We start from the raw sequence: 21,069 nt of genomic DNA, 5'->3' as shown, positions 1-21,069 counted from the left end.
GATCAAATGTGATGTCATTCTATAACCACCAGTAAGAGGATGGAAATCTCCCAGCAGTTTGTTTTGCTTTGTTTTCATTGGAACCTGATATAAAAGATCTATGCTCATCACCTTGCCCTGTGGAAGTAAGCATCTCAGCATCTAATCTTGCCTTGCTGTATTAAATAAGTTAGCTAGGGAAAAGTTATTACTTATACAGTCAGGAAATACAGTGAGACTACTTGAGTATTGTTTTCTGCATCTGTTTGAATTTGTCCAAGTGTATTTTTATTTCTCCTGTAATTGAAACTCTGGTATTTATTGTCCTTAGATATATATTATACTCAAGTTTTTCTATTTCATTATTTACTATTAAATATTTTTATACCTTATTATTATGGCTGATCTTTTAGAGAATACTTTTAACATCTTGAGAGTACTTGTGTTTATTTTAGTGATGCCATGGCCACTCTGAAAAGCCTTGCTGCTTTGTTTACACTCTACTATTTATATTAGTATTGATTTTACTTAGAATAATTGGATACCCTTGTAAAAGCCTTAGAGTAGTTGACTGGTGGCAGCATATTTACCTTATAGTCTGGGTAGAAGGGGCACAGTTAGTAAATCTGTGCCAGCCTTTCCCAGGAGTGTGTATATGTATGTGCGTGTGTGTGCATGTGTGTGCGTGTGTGTGTGAATGTGTGTGTGTGTGTGTGTGTGTGTGTGTGTGTGTGTGTGTGTGTGTGTGTGTGCTTGTGTGTGTGTGTGTGTGTGTGCGAAAATCAAATACCCAGGTGTGGGTGTGTCAGCTACTTGGAAATGGGACACTGTGCTCCAAAGTAAGTCTTGTTTGGGATCTGGAGAGACAGAGAGTCCAGTCCCAGGTCTGAAGCATGTTCCCTGTGTGCTCTTGGGGAAATTGTGCTTGATGCAGAGATTTGCATCTAAAAATACTGTTTAAATTCATTCCTGTTGTTAGTGACCATCTCTCACTAGTGTCAGTGGTGAGGATTGAGGCTCCTTGAATATTGGCCAGGGTTAAAGAGAAGCAGTCACACTGAATAACAAGAGCTTTTTCATATTTCTACCATCTTTCATCCGTTGGTGGTTTATCCAGACCTGTACCTAACATGGGGTTATATTTACCCCCTCATTCATTAAAAACTTCATTAATTATACTGTTGACCAAGTTCTCAGAATAACCTCTAACAAAGAACATCTATTTTAACTTAATCAATTCATCCCACACATCATCATATTGAGATGTCATTCTCACCACTCTTATAGCTTGACCTTTTACTACACTTTTATTTTGCAAAAAAAGTTGTCAGCTAGTAAAATGCAAATAAGAGTTGTAGAAGGTCTTTTTGCTATATACATTATTTCAAAGACTATTATGATTAGATTATGCTCTAGCATACTTGGATGACATTGCTATTTACAGTCATTTCTGGCAAGAGCATCTTCAACATATTAGAGAGGTCTTGGGTAGATTAAAAAGGGCAGGATTATCCATTAATCTCAGCAAGTGTCAGGTGGGTATGGCAGAGGTCACTAACATTGGACACAGAATGGAGAGTGGTAAGATTAGGCCAGAACCTGTCAAAGTGGAAGCTATTCAGCCGTGGCCTGTTCCTGTTACTAAAAAGCAAGTGAGAGTATTTCTAGGGACATCAGAGAACTGTAGGAAAGCTGTGCCTACTTATAGTACAATAGCTGTACCCCTTACTGACCTAGCTAGGAATAATAAACTAGATAAGGTAGTGTGGACCACAGATTGCAAACAGGCATTCCAAAAACTTAAAAGAGATTTTGAGAGGACCCCCTTTGTTAGCTAGCCCAGATTACAGTAAAGACATTGTTTTATAAGTAGATGCTTCAAAGTATGGGGTGGGGGCTGTGCTTAGCAAGTTTCCTCAGAAGGAAAAGAGCAGCCAGTGGTATATCTTAGCTGTAGACTTCAACCTAGGAAAGAATGTTATGCAACTGTAGAGAAAGAATGTCTAGCTATAGCATGGGTATTGCAGATGCTGTAGTCCTATCTTTATGGAAGAAAATTCACTGCACTCACAGACTGTAACCCATTAACCTGGCTAAATAGAGTCAGCAAGCAGAATGCCAAGTTACTAAGGTGGTCTAGGTTTGAAAGCATATGACATGACAGTATAGCACCTCAGTGGGGTTAATAATGCCACTGCAGATGGATTGTCCAGGAGAGGAGTGGGTTGATATATTCCCATGCAGACCAATTTTTCTCAAGTGTTGTTTTTCAAGGTTAACTTGGAAAACAGTTCTTGAGTCATAGGAGGAGAAATGTGAAGAAATTAGACCCTTTCATTGGTGCTAGCATGTCTGGTTGAAGTTTTGTATGTAATTTCAGATTAACCTGTATATTATATGCCAGCATAACTAGATGAGATATTGTAAATTCTTACATGTGTTTAATACTTTGTTTGTACAGGATGTTGTAAAGAATTGAACAGTGTTTTTTTACATTTCTAACTGTGCATATTTGTAAAGATGATTCCAAATGCAGGCTGTCAGGTCAGTTGATTTACAGATTATGTAAGAATGTTCAGTTGCTATGTGTTTACTTTCATGGACTGATGAGAGGCAGGAACTTTAATAAACAGCTGTCTGTTAATTTTCGAAGTGTGAAATGTAAATAACAACTGGAACAGTTGAGACAGTTAGGCCAGTCTATAAAACAGCCTGCTGAAGACAGATTGTTAGTTACAGTTGTTTTCATTTACAGTTGTCTAGAGGACTTACCAAAGACTGTCAGCTTGCCTTTGGTGTGTGGAATAGTTAGTATAGATCAGGACAGTGTCGCTCGTCCAGTCAGGATAAAATAGATGAGTCTTTGTGGGGTCTGTTCAAGCAGCTTTATTATATACAAACATATCAGGATTGATGCGTAATAATTTTAACTTAGATGAACTTATAAACAAACTAGCTATTTCACTCATACATGCTCACTCTCTGGTTGCACTCTCAAAATGGACTGAAGCTAGCATGTGCTTGCTGTATATATGCACATGCTAAGCTTGAAATGCTTAAAGGTACAACACACACACACACACACACACACACACACACACACACACACACACACACACACACACACACACACACACACACACACACACACACACACAGACACTATTCTACATACTCCCTCTTTGAGAAATAAGTCATGCAATATTGATGGTTCCCTATTATATGGTCGAAGATGCATTCTTTCGAATGCATCTAGATCAAACTTGAAAGCACGAAATGGCAAAATACTGAAACGGCATATAAGCAAATTCTTTCCCTAGGAAAGAAATTTCTTGGCCACCTTCGTTATTTTGCCATTTTTGTCACTGTAGTGCTATCTTGGAGTTGGTATTTTTAAGTAGGGGGGGTTGTGGGGTATGTTTGGGGTGAATCCCCCCTCTTTATGTAATATTTTAAAGTTTTTTTTTTCTTTTTTGGAACAGGGATTTTTTTTTCCCTGCGAAAAAAAAATCACTGCTCTAAGTGTTCAGGATTTAAGTTTTCGCTTACATGGGGTCGCTGATTTAATATAGACCCATATTGATGACATTAATTGACATGCAATCAATACAAATAATTCTTTGTCATGCAATTATACAGAACTATATATAGACAATTATGTCCAGGTTGCTGTGTATTTCACACTAGGTCTGGAAATATGACCAAATCGTGTGACATAGAAATTAGAATTAGGTCTAGCAACTGGGTCGGTCTCTGCTGAATGTTCAACTTTAGGGAAATCATCAGGAATAGAAGTAGAAGCTAAGATCCATTCTTTAACAGGAACATTGTCTGGATTGCTCTGAGATCTAGAGTCTGTATCTTAGGAACAATGCTGTGATATCGATTCTGGTACAGGAAGAAGATGTATACGATTTCTCCTGCACTCCACACCCTCAGATTCTATGAAGTAGGCTCTCGGCTCGGTACATATACCTGTTACTTGACCAATCCGATCAAAACTTTTTGCCATTTGTATCCACACTGCCACACCTTCTTTCAATGGATTAAGAAATCTGCTCAATTTATCATAGCTGGACTTCTGGAAAACACGCTTTCTGAATAATTGGGGTCTAATTGTTCTTAGCTTTATGCCTCAACAAACTGGAACTAATAGGCAATGCTGTTCTGGTTTGCCTAGATAGAAGTCTCTGAGCAGGTGAGTCAAGTATATCGTAACAGGGTATGTTTCTGAGATTAAGTAAATTCAAAAAGACATCGATATTATCATGCTTTGACCTCTCAAGTAATTGCTTTGCACTCTGTACTGCACGTTCAGCTAGTCCATTTGACTGCAGATATTCTGGAATACTAGTAACATGTACAAAGTCCCATTCTTTTACAAATTTCTGAAACAACTGACTTGTTAATTGGGTACCATTGTCTGAAATAACTTTGTGTGGACTACAATGCGCTGAGAAATGATGTTTCAACTTGGTGATAACAGCAGTGGATGTTAGATTAGGTAACAAATCAATCTCAAACCAGTTCGAACAAGAGTCTACCAACACTAAGTAATGCTCATTGTTCAACTCAAATATATCGGTGGCTACTGTTGACCAAGGTAGTTCAGGAACATAACTTAGCTGAAGTGATTCTTTTTGCAAATGCGATTTAGTACTATTGCATATTGAACGAGAAGAAAGTACTTTATCAATGTCTTTTACTAGAGAAGGCCAAAATACTATTTTTCTTGCCCTCCTTTTGGTAGATGCAGAACCTGGGTGACCACAACACAAAATCTGGACATATTCATGTTGTAAGGAAGCAAGAACAACAATTTTCGGATCTTTGAAAATAATGCCATCTTCCATCAACATCTCTTCTCTGTAAGGAAAATAAGGTTGCACTTCAGATGGTACACTAGATTGCTTTGACGGCCATCCAACATTAATGTAGTGATTGAGCTTTTGCAAAACAAGATCAGTCTTTGTATGATCTCTCAGCTTATCAAGTCTCGTGGTAGAAACATTACGCACTTCCATGATGTCAAAGTCAAAATTCTCTGCATTAAGCTGTTCTATTGTATATATGGGCGATCTGGATAAGGTATCAGCCAGATAAAGAAGTTTGCATTTTGTATAGACAATTTTGAAGTTGTACTTTTATAATTTGTGCATCATTCTTTGTAAACTCACTGGAGCTGAATGAATAGGCTTCTTTAGAATAGTAACTAGAGGATGGTGATCAGTTTTGATCTGAATAGCTCGACCATAGATATAATCATGAAACTTTGAACATGCAATACTATTGCCAAAAGTTCTTTCTCAATTTGAGCATATTGCATTTCTGTTTGGGTAAGAGTTCTAGATGCATAGGCTACTGGTCTGCTTTCCTGAAGAATAACTGTGCCAAGACCACATTTTGACGCATAACAGGAACAAGTTACTGGTTTATTGAAATCATAGTATCTTAATGTAGTTGGGGTAGCAATTTTCTGCTTAAAGTCTTCAAATGCCTTCTGGTGCTGTTCCAACCAAGATCATATAACATTTTTGCACATCAGCTCTCCCAAAGGTGCTGTCAACTCATTGAAGTCTGGTATAAAAGTTGTAGAAGCAAGGAAACACTAGTTAGTTTATCCCAGGTCCCCAATATATTCGGACTTCCCTGCTCCATGTGCACGCAGATTGTATTCTGAAGAAGTTGTGAGGCGAATGCCGACAAAAGCACTAAATAAAGTGTCTTAATGTTTCTACCAGAATGTTTTCTTGGTCTACAACTTTCTTGGTTTTGCTGTATTTTGAATTTCAAAGTCTGGTATAAACTTGCCTAAATAGTTGACCATACCAAGAAAATATTGTAGAGCATGAACTTTATCTGGAGCTGGCATCTCAAAAATGGCTGCTTGCTTGGACAGGTCTGGTCACAAACTAGTGCTAGTAAATAAATGACCTACATATGTGACTTCTGGTTGTCTGAATTTGCACTTCAGAGGACTGAGCTTTAAGTTCACTTCATCTGCCCTGGCTAGAACCTTCTTAAGGTTTCTGTCATGCTCTGCTTCACCATTGCCTCCAACCAATAAATCATCTACTATTATGGCACAAGGTTAACCTGAATAAATTTGCCCCTTTCCACACTGAAAGACTTGTCTTGCAGAATTTATCCCAAATGGCATCCAGAGGAATCTATATCTGCCGAATGCGGTACTGAAAGTAGTCGGTAGTGAGGATCTGAGATCAAGCATCACTTGCCAAAATGAACTTTTGCATCCAAGACAGAAAAAACAGTGACATTTGGTATTAGGTCTGTGACTTCCTTGACTGTATGCATTGCATAATGTGATCTCTTAAATGCTTTGTTCAAATCTCTTGGGTCAATACATATTCTGATTTTGTCTGAGCCTTTTTTGTGGGCTGCTACCATGGACAACACCCATTCAGTTGGTTCTGTAACTGGACAAATTACACCTTGCTGCACCATTTTATCCATCTGAGCTTTAACTTTATCCTGCATAGCTATCAGAACTTTTCTTGCTGGTCTGACCACTGGACTGACCTCTAGGTCTAACTTCATAGAATACACAGCTGGAAATTTGCCCAAGTTGTCATTGAAAAGATCAGCATACTCTGAGAAAATAGCTTCAGTAAAACTGGAATTAGGATATGTGTTATATGATGAATTTCTTTAGCAAAAGAAAGATTCATTCTCAAACTGTCTCTGAGACCAGATAATGTCTGCACAGGTCTTCAGACTACATAGAATAACAAGCTGTAACAGTTCCTGGCTAAATAGGCTAAATAACATGGAAGCACTAATGAGCCTTCGGTTTGAATTTCTTGACCTCCATAAGCAACAAGTTTTGCACAACTAGTCACACTGAGTTGTTCATTAGTTCTCTCCTTAGTAAATCTGCTGATATAACATTACACTTTGAGCCAGTGTTTACTTTAAGCTCGGTGGATTTACCATTGATCTGGACAGTACAAGACACTTCCTTCTTTGCTAACAAATTTACTGCATCAACCTTTTCAACAATTACTTAAACACTCTCTATGTAGAAAGTAGAATTGCAACTCTCTATATGATCAACTTGCTTTTTTTGAGTGACCCATCTTTATAACTGTGTGAGGTTTACGTGATTTGGAAAACCTTTGAAAATGGTTCAATTTTCTACACTTGTGGCATTGCTGTCCAAATGCTAAGCATTTTTCTCTTTTAAACTCAAGATTGGCACCACAATCGCGACAATTAACAATAAAGCCGATTTTGGGTTTTGTTGACTCGCCCTTATATTGTACTGAGCATATCCTTGTTTTAGAACTTGCAGGAAAACTACGGGGTCTCCCAGGAAAACCTGCAGGACTTGCCATGTGCGTAGGCCTGATTTTGCTATCCACATGTTGCATGCTATCTACATTTGCTCTGGAGCCTGCTGAAACCATGGTCTTATCACTTGCAAGCATACTTGTTTGCCTTTCTGTAACTTCATGGATCTGGCAAATCTCAATAGCTTTGCTCAGTGTTAAATCACTGTCACAATGCAAAATCTTTCTCACTGCAGCCCTATTAATACCACATGCAAGCCTTTCCTTTATTAACACATCTTTTAAGTCACCAAACCGACACATTTTAACTTTGTTTCTCAGGTCAGTAATGTAACCTACAAAAGTTTCCCCTGTTTTTTGATCTCTTATATAAAACAAATGCCTCTGTAATGTAATATATGTCTGGGGGTTAAATATTTCTCTGAACTTGCATTTAAAACACTCAGGATCTTCTCTTTATTCATCCTGTACAACAATATAATGGTTTTCACCTTCTCCCTCATATACAGCTGGTGCATACACAAATGAATGCTCCCTTTCAATGGCCTCTGACCCAGCTAGGTTTAGCAAAATTAATGCCCCGGAGCATGCATCCTTGTCAGAATAAGCTGCTTGTATAAAAACATCGTACCCTTGCTGAAATATTCCCCAATTCTCTGCAATATTCTGATCAAACACCAATGGCGATGGTTTTAAAAATCCGTCTCCCATATTAACACATACCAGTGAAGGCTTTTGCAAGTACGCATGAACACACACACACACACACACACACACACACACACACACACACACACACACACACACACGCACACACACACACACACACACATACATATGACAGAAATTTATGCTAGTATTTGTAATGAAGCCCAATAGCACAACAAGCCTCTGAATAACTAAACTTTGTGAAATAAGTGTCTTGCGCACTGTACTGCTCTTGAAATCACTGTGCTGTAAGAAATCACTTCTTATCAGTGTAAGAAATATTTCAAAACAACTGCACTGTGCAAATAAACTGGGCAGAAGAAGCTCAGAGTAAGAAAAAATTCAAAGTAACTGCAATTTGCAAATAACCAGTACACAGCACATTGGAACTTTCCCAAAATGGCTGTACTTTGCTAAATAACTCTTTACAGTGCAAGAAACACTCTGTAATGGCAGCACTTTGCAAATAGACACACCCAGCACAAGAAACTTCTTGAAATGGCTGAATTTTGACTGTACTTTATGAAATAGTGACACTTTGCACACAAATGAACTCTTTGGAATAAATGCACAGTAATAAGCACACGCTCCAATCACTTTCACACACGTTCAGATACTTTGAATAACTCTAGTTATGCCCTGAATACAATGCAAAATAGTAGATGTGAGAGTGTTCAATCTCGCCTTTGTTCTTACACATGGGTTCGGAGCCGATCCTCGGCTCCGTGCCGGCCGACTGCAAGCTCTGCATCGAGAAGAAGCTCGAGGACATCTAATACCCACAATCCCCCTCTGCCTTTACCTCAGATCTAGTTTGCCGCTGCTGCATACGCATCGCTGGAGGCTAGCTCGAGGCTTTTTACAGATAAGAATTTATCTATTCTGTTTAAATTTTCAAAAAAAACTTCTTAAAATCTAGTCAATTAAAGTTAGAGTACGGTGTGTGAGTGGATTAGAATTCTCGGTACCTTAGATTAGTTTAACTTAGTTTAACTAACGGGTATAGAGTTTTTCAGGGCCTATCACCCCTACTTGGATCACTTTTTGACAAAAAATTTGTTGTAGTCTTGCTTCTTAAGCAATTGACAATCGGACTTTCAATTACCGGATTTGACATTGTTACTGGAATTGACTATTACTGGACTGGACTGTCTCTTTCTCTTGTCATTATGTCTGAGAAAATAAAATCTGGCTTCAAACGTTGTCAGTGTGGCCAAAAGATGTCGGTCACAGACAACCACAGTTCCTGTGTCTACTGTCTTGGCCCTCTCCACTTACAAGAGGACTGCTCTATTTGTCAGTCTTTTAGTGGGAGGGTCATGACAGATAGGCGCAGGAAACTGATGGATAGAGGATTGTTGAAACCCTCTTTCCAGGAGGCTCTGGATGCTTCAGACCAGGCATCCAAGTCTTGAAGGTCGAAGCGCGGAGCCAAAGTCATCGGCTCCGAGCTCTTCGGGTCTAGTTAGATCACCGGTTCCACAGACTTCGGGGCCGAGTGTTCAACTGTTGGCAGTTTCTGAGCCTCGAGTCTTGGAACCAGTGATGGAGCTCCCTCCACCGACTCTGCTGAGGTCGGCTCCGTCTTCGATCCCTTCGACTCGTTCTTCTAGGCCCCTTTCCGACACCGATGTGGACCGTGTGGTGCAGAAACTGATGGAGCATTCGGCCCTATCCAAGCTTATCTCGGTCTCCTCTCAGTTGATGTCGAGACTTGAAGGCCTGCCACTATCTCCATCTGTTCCTCCTCCGAGACCTGTCCAGTCTTCGGAGCCGGAAGAAGCTGAACTGATGATTGTGGAGCCCTCGGTGCCAGAACCGTCTTTTTCTCGGTCGGCACCGTTCACCTCGACTCCATCCGATCCGGTACTGGAGTCTTGGGGCCGAAGATCCGCCCTTGGTTCCGGGACCGAGAGTCGGACCGATGTTTCGGTTCCGACGCTCCCTCTCGGGGCCTCGGCACGGATCGACTCGGTTCCGTCCTCGGGGTCAGTGCCTTCGGCTCCTGTTTCGGGGATTCTTCCCATTTCTTCGGAACCGGGAGATACCTCGACTCGGGACCCGGGGGCCTTCGACCTCATGAGGAAGGTGTTGTCTACCCAGACAACCACATCAGCAGGTACAGCTTCTCCTCCCCACAAAGGAACGTTATCCTCCTCTGCACCCACGGCCACGTCCAAGCGTCGGGCACCAGTGTCTCAGCCACCCCTGGAGGGTGCCCCCTCTTCCTCGGAGGCTTCTTCGGATGCTCCCCACGAAGAAGTCCCTAGGAAAAGACTGTGTAAGAGGAGACACTTGGATTCTCCACAAGAATCCTTGACATCTGATACTGACTTAGATGAGTCAGAAGGGTCCCCTAAGTCACCTTCAGAGGATGTCTCTTTTTCTGACATCTTGGAGATCCTAAAACAGAGAGGTGACTGGCAAGCCCTCCCCCCTTCTGAGGATGAGTCAGTTTTGCTGAAGGCATTTGGTGCCCGTCCTTCCTCCTCCTGGGTCACTCCACCCTTTGATGAGTTAATGGAATTGATTGCTCGAAGGGCGTGGGAGACTCCTGACACGGTGGAACCAGTCCCTAGGAAGCCAAATAAGTACATCACGGCACCACAGGACAAAGCTTACCTCACCAAAGGAGTTCCAGTAGACGCCATGGTGGTGGCAGTGGCCACGAAAAAGGAGATGTCGGAGTCTTCCTCATCTGTCCATCCGCCTAACAAAGACCCTAGGACCATGGACAGATACGGGAAGCGCATTTTCAGTTCAGCGGCTTTCTCTATGCGTTCCCTGAACTATTTGACTCATTTTACACGTTTACAGAGGGATCTAGTCAAAGAGTTGGGAGATACCCTCCAGGGTACTACAGATGCCGCTGTCTCAGAGAAAGTTACAGCGCATCTCAACACCCTTACGTCCATTGTAAACTCGTCCATGAGGCTGATATCCTATGCAGCCGAAGGATCGAGTAGGGCAGCGGCTTCAGCGATTGCTCTTCGTAGGCAATCCTGGATGCGCTTATGTTCGTTTGCGGAAGCCTTCAAGTCTTCCTTTACTAACGCCCCATTTGATGGAGCCACACTTTTGGCCTTAAAGTAACGGGGACCCTTACCCGGTGTGAACAGGAGGGAAAGACTCTGTCTGCTGTCGGAGTCCGTTTTCCACCCTTCCAGACCGTACCCCTAAGGACAACGTCCTGGGAAAATGTGGTTTCGAAAACCCCAAGGATCTTTCCCAAACACACAGGGTGATGCCCCCTCTAGAGGCAGAGGGGGGGGCAGAGGTGGAAGACGCCGCCCTGGCGGCAGAGGGGGTCCGCAAAACCAAGGTGACAGGGATAACCTCCCTGGCAAACCTTTTCAGCACTCCTGAGAGGAGGCCCGACTGTCCTGCTCTGGAGGCAGTCGGGGGTCGCTTAGCTTTATACCCTCAGGCCTGGCAAGACCTTTCTTCAGACAATTGGGTAAAAAGCGTTGTTACCAGAGGTTACAAAATCCCATTTCTATCCACCCCCATTCCAAAAAGAAAACTCCCAGATGTACCACCCCATCTGCGAGAGCCAGCAGCTACAGAAATTTCAAAGCTGCTAGAAAAAAGAGTCATCCAACCAGTCCCAGCGGACCAAATAGGATTCGGAACTTACTCAAGGTTCTTTTTAGTTCCAAAGAAAACAGGGGACTGGAGGCCGATTCTGGACCTAAGCCATCTCAACACCTTTGTCAAGAAGGAAAAGTTCCGAATGGTCACGCTTCAATCGATCCTTCCATTCTTACAGAAGGACGACTGGATGTGCTCAATAGATCTGAAGGACGCATACTACCACATCAAAATGGCCAGGGTGTCCAGGGATCATTTGCGCTTCCGGCTGGGAGCCAGTCACTATCAGTTTCGAGCCCTGCCCTTTGGTCTGACCACAGCCCCCAGGGTCTTCACCAAATGCATGGCAGTGGTAGCGTCTCATCTGAGGCACCTAGGATTCCAGGTGTTTCCGTATCTGGATGACTGGCTCCTGTCTGCCACCACCAGGCGTCAACTGATACAAGCCAGGGATTACACCCTACAACTTTGTACACACCTTGGCATTTCAGTAAATTTCGAAAAATCGTTGCTACAGCCATCACAGCATATCTTATTCATAGGAGCGGAATTAGATACGCGTCAGTTAGTTCTAAAACTTCCTACAGAAAGAATAGTAGCACTTCAATTCAACATTTCCCTTCTACTGTCGTCCAGAAAGTCCCCAGCAAAAATTGTTCTGAAAGTTTTGGGTCTCATGGCAGCTTCCCTCATTGCGATACCATTGGGAAGACTGCACATGAGAGTGCTACAATGGCTTCTGTTTGCACAATGGTCATTCCAACAACTTCCACTGACTCACGAAATATTGATAACGAAAACATGCAAATCACACCTAATGTGGTGGTTACAGACTTGCAACCTATCCAGCGGAAGACCATTTGTGCTACCCGCACCGTCAGCGACGATAACCACGGACGCTTCCCTGATAGGGTGGGGGGGCATCTTTCAGGGACAGACAGTCCAAGGCAAATGGACCAATCTGGAGTACAATCTGCACATCAATGTTCTGGAGTTGAGGGCAGTGTTTTTGGCGTTGCAACACTTTGCTCCCCTTCTTCCTCCAGGGACCATTGCAGTTCAGACAGACAACATGTCCGTAGTCTGGTACATAAACAAGCAAGGGGGAACCAGGTCTTACCAACTATGCAGAAAGGCCATGAGAATTTGGCAATGGGCAGAGTCCACCGGTCGCTTTCTGATCGCAACGCACATCCCGGGGTCATCCAACGTCATAGCCGACAGGCTGAGCAGGGCAATACTATTGCCTCACGAGTGGTCCCTCAAACAGTCAGTTGCGAAAAGGATTTTTCGCAAATGGGGCCAGCCTACCTGCGATCTGTTTGCGTCTCCAATGAACGCCAAATGCAGGAGCTACTTTGCCCTATTACCCTCCAGGGAAGTCCCCAGGGACACGCTGGTGCACGATTGGCCCCCGGGTCTCCTATATGCTTTTCCTCCATTTCCCCTGATTGCAAAGTTTCTACAGAAAGCCAACAACCTTCAGAGGACTATTATTCTCATTGCCCGTTCTGGCCTCGTCAAATTTGGTTCCCCTTTCTATTGCATCACCGCATTCGGGGACCTTGGATGCTGGACCCAGAGCCAGATCTACTGACTCACTCGTCAGGAGTTCCTCACCCATCTCTAGAATCTCTCCATCTAGCAGCTTGGCTGCTCCGCTTCCCTTTTTAGCCAGGTCAGTTCCCCTTACATCGGCAGTTCAAGATATTTTAGTAGCTTCTCATAAAGTTTCCACTACAAAGACTTACACCAGTAAGTGGAAACGTTTTGTCTTCTGGGCGGAGTCACATCATTTGGACCCTGTTACAGCTCCGTTAAACAAGGTTTTAGAGTTCTTGACTGAATTATTTCATGAAGGAGCTTCCCCGGCTACTTTAAGAGTACAGTTAGCTGTGTTTCTAACTATCATGTAGAAGAATGTGGTGCGCCTATTATGGCTCACAGACTTTGTAAAGCCTTTTTAAAAGGTTCTTTTCATATCAGACCACCAGTCAGAAGTCCGACATCACCGTGGAATTTAAACTTGTTGCTCTCTAAATTGATGTTGCCACCCTTTGAACCAGCTTCAAGTTGCACATTGAAATTTTTGTCATGGAAAACATTATTTCTAGTGGCCATTACATCTGCTAGACGAGTGTCTGAGCTTCAGGCCCTTTCGGTCAAACATCCTTATTTAATATTTCATTCTGACAGAGTATCCCTACGCACTAATCCATCCTTTCTTCCCAAAGTTTGTTCTTCTAGTAATATTAATCAGTCCATTGAATTACCCACTTTCTTTAAAAACCACTCTAATAAATTGGAGTATATGTTGCACAAACTGGACGTCCATAGACAACTCAGATTTTATTTGGATAGAACAAAAGATCACAGGAAATCTGATCAACTATTTGTAGCTTTTGCTGACAGCAGAAAGGGTCTTGCAGTTACGAAACGAACTCTTTCTAAATGGCTAACTGACTGTATCACATATGTTTATGAAGCCTCTGACCAAACATTATCAGCAAAACCCAGAGGACATTCTACCAGATCAGTGTCTACATCTTTGGCTCAGGCAGCTCGCTTACCTTTAGACACTATTTGTGCGGCTGCTACTTGGGCTAAACCACATACATTTATCTCTCATTACAAAGTGGACAGGGTTTCTAGGGATAGAGCAACCTTTGGTTCCACTGTGCTCAAGAACGTTCTCCCTTGAGTTCCTCAGGATCATGGAGCTAGGGACGCTACCCATGTGTAAGAACAAAGGCGAGATTGAACACTCTCACATAAAGAAGTTTTGTCCTTACCATAACGTTCCATGTGGAGTGTTCATCTCGCCTTGGTTATTACACTCCCACCCTTCCCACCCTTAGGAAGAACGTTCGATTTGGTGCCTGGTCTGGAGTATTCTCCTTCTGCTGTTGCAGTATTACTGTTACTATCATACTCTTGGTATGTTTGTATATATGTACTTTTATGTATATAGTTGGCATGTGTGCGTGCTTTATGTCTGGTTTGCTTGCAAACTAGATCTGAGGTAAAGGCAGAGGGGGATTGTGGGTATTAGATGTCCTCGAGCTTCTTCTCGATGCAGAGCTTGCAGTCGGCCGGCACGGAGCCGAGGATCGGCTCCGAACCCATGTGTAATAACCAAGGCGAGATGAACACTCCACATGGAACGTTATGGTAAGGACATAACTTCTTTTTATGCCAAACCAAAGTACTTTGCCAAAAAACATGCAGTCGCCTTCCTTTATTTATGCTTAATGTGCCCTATTATATTCATTTTGCTCGTTTAATCTTTTTCCTTGTCCATTATACTTTTCATGTGCTTGTTTTACTCTAGACATGCCTGTTTTACTTTAAATATGCTCCTTTTGCAATTCTGAGGTAATTCTGAACCCCCTTTGTGCTTTTCTGATAATTGTTTTATTAAATATTTTAACTTTAAACATGTTGTTTAATTAATAAACCTTTTGTGCCTCTAGCTTTTTTAATAATGTGGTTTGTTCCCTTGTAATGCTCTGTTTTATCTTTTTTATAAAATAAATCTTTCATGCAAATTTTCATTACCTTTGGTTTGTTTCTGGCCCTTTTTGTGCTTGTTTCTCTTAGTTTACCTTCACTTTTACCTCTGCACCACATAGCTCTGAAAAGCAGTCTCTGGAATCCTGGTTCTGACACCATGTTGCTTGTCCAGTCAGGATAAAATAGACAAGTCTTTGTGGGTTCTGTTCAAGCAGCTTTATTATGTACAAACACATTAGGATTAAGGCTTAATAACTTTAACTTAGATAAACTTATAAACTAACAATTACACTCATACATGCTCACTCTTTGGCTACACTCTCAAAATGGCACTGAAGCTAGCACGTGTTTGCAATTTATATGTACGTGCCAACCTTGAAATGCTTCTTAAAGATACAACACGCACACACTATTCTACAGACAGTATTCTTTATTTAGTTAAGAAATCATAGTTAATTAGTTAGAGTTTCTCTAATTGTTAGATTACTATCTTTCAGTATTAATTTTGTTTTCCTGGTGATTGAATTCTGTTTGTTTATTGTAATTACTGATTTACATTTTTTAGTCATTTTTGCTTATTATTAAATATTTTTATTATCTTACATTGGGGCTGGTCAATATTTGCATTTGTTAGTGATTTGAGAGTGCCTAATCCTGCTTTGATAATTTCCGAGGGCCACTCCAAAAGCCTGGCTGCTTTAGGTCATTTGCTACAATTTGTTTTGATATCTAACTTTAATAATTGGACACTCTTTTGAAAGGGCATGTAGACCCTCTGATTGGTGACAGCATGATACCATATTATTTTGGGGAAAGAGACATATGGAAATCTGTGTCAGGCTTTCTCAGAAGTGTTTGGATGTGTGAGATTCAAGTTATTTAAGTGTTAGTGTATCAGAGGTCTTAAACTGAGACACATTGCTCTGGAGTGTGTAATAAGGACTTACATTAGGGGTGGACAAATGTATACAGGCCAGTCTCTAGGGTATAGAGTGTGTTCCTGTTGTGCTATTAGGGGAAAATTGTGAAATATTGCTCTTGTTTTAGTCACAGTCTCACATTGGAGTCAGTAGTGAGGATTGAAATTCCCTAGTTACTAATACAGGATAGTAGGGGATATCTCTTATTGTTGACTGTCTGGTGAGCTGCTATCCAGACATCATAAATGTAACCATGCAAAATGCTAAAGAAGCATTCTATGGGAGAATCATGTGCTAATTAGCCATGTGCTCTGCTTAGAACTGCCTGTTGTAAGACATGTATGATGACAAGCAATGCACCGAACTACTCAGATGCATAAAGTAAAATGGATGCTCCTGGATGCACCTGTTAATGAATATGACCAAAAGCACATATTTATCCATCACAGCAAAGGTAAGTGCTGAGGATTTTAGAAGTCCAATAGTGTTTGGGGTTGTGTGAGTGTATGCATGTGTGTGGTTGCAAATGTGGGTGATGTTAGTGTATATGTGAGTTTGTTTCTGCCTGTTAGGTTGCAGGTTGGAGGGTGGGTTTAGTAATAAGGGTAGGTTAACTAGCGGTGTGTAAGTGTGTTATACCTCTCAACCTCTTAGTGCAAGAAATCTGGAAAAAAACAAAAATAATGGGGGGGAAAAGGCCCTAAAATACAGACACATTTTAAATATTGCTCTTACAAACTTAGAAAGTTGACAAAATAGCAGGTTTCGTATTAGCATAAATTTTCTGAAGGATATAAAGTGTGAAACTCAAATGTCTTCCATTATTTTCTGACTTTCAGTCCTCAGTGATTTGCTAGAAAACCACAGTTTTAAGAAAAGACAAAAAATCTGAGGCAAAACTCTGGTTATTTTGTGAAAATCTAGACAGTTGAGAGGTATGGTGTGTGTGTGTGTGTGTGTGTGTGTGTGTGTGTGTGTGTGTGTGTGTGTGTGTGTGTGTGTGTGTGTGTGCACGCGCGTGTGTGCATGTGTATGTTTGTATGAATGTGTGATGGTGTGTATGAGGGAACTGGGAGGTTTCATACGTGCACAGTCCCTTAGTCTAATGAGCAAATCCTGCAACACTGGCCAGTATTCATAGTCAGTTACAGAAATGTGTTAGGGGCAGGTGCAAATACAACTGAGCTGTGATTCGTAGAGGCCATTTACACCACTGCATGGTGAATGCAAATGTACTTATGCAAATGGGCAGATAATGAGATGGCAATGAGGAGTGATGTAAATCTTGGTATGCTAATGAAGACTATTTTACACCATTTGTAATTCATAGTCAATTCTTTCTGCTTTTCCCACTGGTCGCAGAACCATCGCCAAATATATCACAATTGCATTTGGTGAAAATGCTATCACTTTTGGCAAGCTTTGCTATTTCTAGGTTGGAGTTGCTTGTCTTGGCCAGGCCAAAACCAGTTGTGGTCAGCAGTGCTCACTGACCAAGAAGGCAAAATAGAAGCAAAGGATTACTTATTATAACTTTTCTAATCAAGAAATTCTTGATAGGTTTAGAGTGGACATGGACATTATATGGGACTTAGTGAACATGTTTGACCACCATAGGGGTAGTGGAGAAATGAGTGGACTTCCTCTTCCTGTGGACACTAAAGTATGTATAGGCTTCACTAAAACAGCTATGGAAACCCTTCTAGAGACAGACTGGTGGCACACTGGGAATCCACTAGAACCATGGCTCATAACTGTAGTTTTGACAATTTTTACAGACTGCCTCTGTCCATAAAGGACATGGGCACCGCCCCAGGAGTAAATGTGTGATTTTCCATCCATTGGTCTAGATTGCTCTTGAAGTTGGTCAGGGAAGGGCTCTGCTTCAAGTGAATAGGAAGCCTATTACAGAGGAGGGGCAAACTCCGGGGCACATATCTGTTAGTCCAGCTTGTCCAGCGTAAGCTATTCATGTCAAAGATCACGTTTAGATAATTGGAGCTGCTAACTCTAGTGCAGTTATTTTTGTGAATGTGCAACATTTTCATCAGGGCTGGGTCACAGACTGCCTTGTAGGTCAAGCAAAATTCACCCCTCAGTAATCAGTATGAAATTTAACACAGTGATAGGGTTTTAATCACTCCACATATGACATGCCGGTCATACCCTGTATTTTTTCAGTTAGAAATCTCTGAGAAAGCTTCAGCTGTTGCAAATGGCTGGCAAGTTACATGCCAAAGGGTACATTGTACTTGATTATTGTTCTGATGAGGGCAGAGCTACATGCCAAAAGGTGCATTGTACTCTATTATTGGTCCGATGAGGGCTGAGCACACTGATACTATGACATCCTTAAATCTGGATGTCATGTCCTTACTTATAAAAAGGATTTCCTCACCACCATGGGTGCACAGTGTTCAAAGTTCAGATTACTATCTATCTGAGTGCTAGGTCTCTCACCACTGGGTCCACTTTTAGGGGAGTGGTATCAATGTTGTAATTTGCAGGGATATTTCATTTCTTAAAGGGTATTATTATGCACTTCTTCATGATTAGAGAGAATAACACATTATTTAAACATACATTCAAGTGTGACAATTACAGATTTAAATTCTGGGTTCTTGAACAAGTTACACATTTTGAAAGAGGTGGAGTCTGGGAAACCAGTCTTGAGTACTGCAAATTAATGTGGCAGCTTAGGTTTAATGCCTGCTCCTTCCCCGGGCTCAATGAGCACTATTCCATTTTACCAGCACTAAAAAGGAGGACTCTCAGATAATCTGGAGAGTCTTACTAATGTTTAATTTAGACCACATTTTTTTTAAATATTTTTAGTATTGTTATAGGTTATACATATGTTGAGTTGCATATGTTTAAACATTTATATGTTTTAAAATTCACACAGTGTTATTTTGTTTTATGTTACATTTTTCTCATGCATGGTTTCTTGTTACTCCTAGCCTTTTCACCAATGAAATGGTAGTTTGAATATTGATTGGAATAGTTAAGGGCTGTGTTAACAGAGCTGTGTTATTCTGATGAAGTTCCCTTGTGGAAAGAACGCGCTAAAGCTGCATGTGACCTTGGATTATTAAATTTTTTGCTTGGAGACCTTCGAGTATTGTTTGGTTCTTCCTCGTAATCAGTGTGCCTACTGTGTGATTTTTTTGGTTATTGGTGGCGATTTACACACAGTTTACCACCTTTTGTGTTTCTAAATGTGTATTTTTTTTGGTGGACATGACTAGATCTGGTTTTCAGGGTACTAGTATGCCTAGTGGTAATGAGCATATGCGTTTGGGTGAACTTACAAGGTTGATTACCTTGTTTTCCCAGGAGGAACCTAATTCTAGTTCAACGGAGGACTCTATTCCATGTGGCCAAGTCAAGCAGAGAGATGTGATGTCATTTCCTGGTGTACAATCATCTGGAAGCAGTAATGGAGGTGTATCCATGGTCGTGTAACACTCTAATGTCATTTCAAGTAAAGCCATAGGACCTGGAGCAAGTAGAGGGGCCGAAAACAGATTGAAAATATGGAATCATGCCAAAGGCATTGACGAGAGGTTATTAGACTTAGATTTTAACTCCTGGTTGATACGAGGGTATTTTTACTGTCGAGCAAACTCCACAACAAAAACAGCTTCCTTACAAAGATATTATTCATGCACTAAAAGACAAATTAGTCAAATACAAATCATTGAGTTTAGACAATTGGTTTCTTGAACAGTGCTTGGACAAAAAACACGTCCCTAAGGGACTGAGACTTATTAAATTTCCCAATAATGTCCTTGAAGGGACTGTCTTTTTTAAATGAACTGGTAGATGTTTTTAATGAATGTGGTCTTAATGTTCTGTGAATTATTATCAAAAATAATTTATTTACTGGTGATGGGTAAATTACATAAGGAAATAGTAAAACTCAGCGCCAAAGTTGAAGCTGATTTGTTGCATTCCGTTAATGATTTTAGGTTGAAGTATGCTAATATATTTAAAGCTAATGATAAAATGGTTGAGAAAAATAAAAAGAGAAAAATCAACAAATTACAGAGGGATGATAAGGATTATGAGTGTGGGCAAGCCTATTCCTCTTTTTTACCTAAATCTGCTAGTATGAATTCTAGGTCCCAGGATGGATCCCTGGGAGAGGCTGATAATTTGGATACTGCTGATGATAATTATTCTGGGGACAATTCTTGACAAGGTGGCCAGGATCAAGCCACTTTAGGTCAATATCCAGCAAGGAGGTCCCCGAGGTTGCAAAATCAAACTCCGCAACCCAGTTACGCCCAAGTCACCAGACATTACCCCAACCGGAATTGAGTTCAGAGGTAGCAGAGGGCAGGGGCAGGAGGAACTAGACTTACACCCAGCAGATATAATTTTGGTTGAAGGAGCAGTACATTCTTATAACGATTTCTATATATTCAATTACAGTGAAACTGAGCTTACAGTTACCCATTTTGTGTTATTTCAAAAAGGGTTTACCTTTGTACCTAGCAGGTCAGGGTCTGTGGCTAAAATGGTTTTGGATGCAAAACTATTTGTTAGGAATTGAAATTTGGACGTTCTTCTTGGTGACTCCCCCTCCCTTGAGTTTAGTAACAAGCTTAAGAAAAAGAGTACTTTTAATCCTCCCACTCACCCGGTATTAGCTAACTTTGAAGCCCTGGTTGAGAGGGACATCCGTTCCAAATTTGGGGGAACTAGGAGCAGGTCCTATGTTCCCAGTAATCTCAGTGTGGGGGGGGGGAGTATTGTTAACTGACATTAGTAGAAACCACAATATCCAGGTTATGAAACCAGATAAGGGGGGAGGGGTGGTTCTTATGCAAGATTGGATTTATACATCCAAGATGTTGAACATTCTTCATGGAGAGGGTCAATACAAGAGGTATCCAGAAATGAAATTAATTTAGCCTACAGGAATTTAGATTTGGTTCTGCATGATAATTTGCTTCAAGGTGCTATTGACCAGCAGTTATATGAATTTCTTAGGGTTCCGAAACCAGTGATCCCAGCCATATTTGGGATCCCTAAGACCCATA

This window comes from Protopterus annectens, chromosome 1.part1, assembly GCF_019279795.1.
Source record: "Protopterus annectens isolate FY-2018-M chromosome 1.part1, PAN1.0, whole genome shotgun sequence".
NCBI lineage: Eukaryota > Metazoa > Chordata > Ceratodontiformes > Protopteridae > Protopterus > Protopterus annectens.
Note: the sequence above shows the minus strand (reverse complement) of the source record.